The following is a 2505-nucleotide window of genomic DNA, read 5'->3' on the forward strand; positions in this document are numbered from 1 at the left end:
CTGAAGCTCTCTGGATATTCAGATTCAGACTTTGTAGGATGCAAAATTGATCGCAAATCAACTTCCGGCACTTGTCAGTTTTTGAGAAATAAACTGATATCGTGGTTTTCAAAGAAGCAGACCTCAGTCATCACATCGACAACTGAAGCTAAATATGTTGCTGCTGGAAGCTGTTGTTCTCAACTATTATGGCTTATGCAACAACTGAAGGAGTATGGGATTGAAGAATCCGAAGTACCAATCTATTGTTATAGCTCCAGTGCTATTGCAATTGCTCAAAATTCGGTACATCACGCAAGATGCAAACATGTTGCAGTACGACATCACTTCATTCGAGATCACGTTGAAAAGAAGGACGTTGTCATCGAAAAGATTCATATAACCATTCAACGAGCGGATATCTTGACAAAGACTCTTCCTGAAGATAGATTCAACGATCATTGTGGAAGATTGGGCCTCCTAAACCCAGAAGAATGAAGCTGATGAAGAATCGTGGATTTTACTGAAGATGATGAATAGAAACTGAAGGTTCGTGGTATTTCAACTTAAGTTCGAATACTGAAGCAGTGTCAATTGAAGATAAGACTTTACTACAGATCGATGGCACTGATCATGGGGGAAACAAATCTCATCAGTTAAACTGAATATATGGTATCGACTGACTACAATGACAAGTCGACCAGTAAGTGTTTCTCTCCTTAAGAATTTTACTTTAGTCTTCAGTATTTCACATTTCAGTATGATATTCAATGTTGACCTTTGTATGTTCTACTGATTTCATAAGTCATGTCTTGAATTTCATTAAATAACCTTATGCGCTTACATTTCAAAATAGCATACTTTTCAATTTCAACTGATATTGTTGGGAATAACTGAAGAAATATCCTTTTTCGGAAAACATTTTTCTTTATTAAATAGCATATTTTCAAATTCAAATGAGTATTTATTGCTCCCGCCTTATCTATAGTGCATGACTTCAGCCCGAAAAAACTTCAGTTTTCTTTCCCTCTAAGCTTTATTCATCTGACGTAGGCACATCATTATTTTTTGCTACTTTTTAGGGATACGTCAGTCGGACATTAAATGCGGACGTGAAATTTTATCCAATTCACTTAAGGCGCTAATATCGAACTGTCCCTGTCAAATCACAAACCCACTATCACCTCTTTGGTTTCCATTTGATCAGAAGTTTTCTCACTTACTATATAAAACTTACAAACTCTTGGAGAGTTCGAACTGCATGAAGTTTTCTCACACAGAGAGTTTTCTGACATATGAAAAACTTACGAGCGTTCGATGCTTGGAATCACGCACTAACGCCTCACTGCAAAAGCTATTGCTGTGGGTTCCGTCGGGATGAAAAACTTACGAGCGTTCGATGCTTGGAATCACGCACTTACACCTCACCGCAACAGCTATAAGAGAATAAAGCGTGGTGTTACTAATAAGTGCGATCATACCGGCACTAATGCACCGGATCCAATTAGAACTCCGAAGTTAAGCGTGTTTGGACGAGAGTGGTACTAGGATGGGTGACCCCATGGGAAGTCCTCGTGTTGCTCCCCTTTTTTGCCGCCCCGTGGTCCATTTATTTTCTAATTTCTTCTCGCCAGTTAGTTTTTTTTTTAGCTTCGTCGCGAAGGCGCCGAACTTTTACTAATCGAACGACATTCGGATCGCTCCACTACACGTGTTGCATGGATTCCTATGTGGGGCCCATGTGCCCGTGCCGTACAGAAGAACAGCACAAGCACGAAAAATGGCTCGAGAATGCTCGCAACGCCTTGAGTTTTTGCCGCAAACCGCACTCTTAGGCTACGCCAACTGCACCACGGCGTGTGGGGGCTCGACGGGAGCTTCCCGTGCGTATGTCGTGGGTTCCGTCAGGATGAAAAACTTATGAGCGTTCGATGCTTGGAATCACGCACTTACGCCTCATCGCAACAGCTATAAGAGAATAAAGTGCGGTGTTACTAATGGGTGCGATCATACCAACACTAATGCACCGGATCCCATCAGAACTCCGAAGTTACGCGTGCTTGGGCTAGAGTAGTACTAGGATGGGTGACCCCCAGGGAAGTCCTCGTGTTGCAGTTCGAAGACTGTATGTTACGAACTCTCTGTGTGGTTAGAAGGATTCCACAACCAAGAAGATTACACCACGGCGGAAGGATTCCTGGTAAGGCATGGAAAGATCAACTTCATGGTCTCCTCGCCTCCTCTATTCCTTGGTCATCTGATCATCAAGGAGTTCTATGACACCTTGGCTCTTGAAGAAGCCTCCGGTGACTACCTCGCTCGAGTCACCATTTTTCCTACCGCCGATTTCTCTTTCTCTGAGACAGTCACCATCAATGTCTCTGCGGCTGTAAGAGAACTGTTTGGCCTTCTCGCCGAAGGTTCTCTCCCCAACAGTACCGATGACATCGCCAACGACATCCTCCTGACAGCCATCAAGAACAAGACCAAGGTCAAGGGGCAAGAAATTTTCAAGGTGGATGGGAC

The 2505-nt window shown here is 43.1% G+C and overlaps 2 non-coding genes across 2 annotated transcripts; both read left to right on the plus strand.

Annotated features, from left to right (window-relative positions):
* Nucleotides 1-1446: 1446 nt before the first annotated feature.
* On the plus strand, nucleotides 1447-1565 carry LOC131019268 (5S ribosomal RNA). The gene has a single exon (XR_009100188.1). It is a non-coding gene; the product is annotated as a 5S ribosomal RNA (ribosomal RNA).
* Nucleotides 1566-1978: 413 nt separating this feature from the next.
* LOC131019257 (5S ribosomal RNA) lies at nucleotides 1979-2097 on the plus strand. The gene has a single exon (XR_009100177.1). It is a non-coding gene; the product is annotated as a 5S ribosomal RNA (ribosomal RNA).
* The last annotated feature ends 408 nt before the right edge of the window (nucleotides 2098-2505 follow it).

This window comes from Salvia miltiorrhiza, chromosome 3 (assembly GCF_028751815.1).
Source record: "Salvia miltiorrhiza cultivar Shanhuang (shh) chromosome 3, IMPLAD_Smil_shh, whole genome shotgun sequence".
NCBI classification, from domain to species: Eukaryota; Viridiplantae; Streptophyta; class Magnoliopsida; order Lamiales; family Lamiaceae; genus Salvia; species Salvia miltiorrhiza.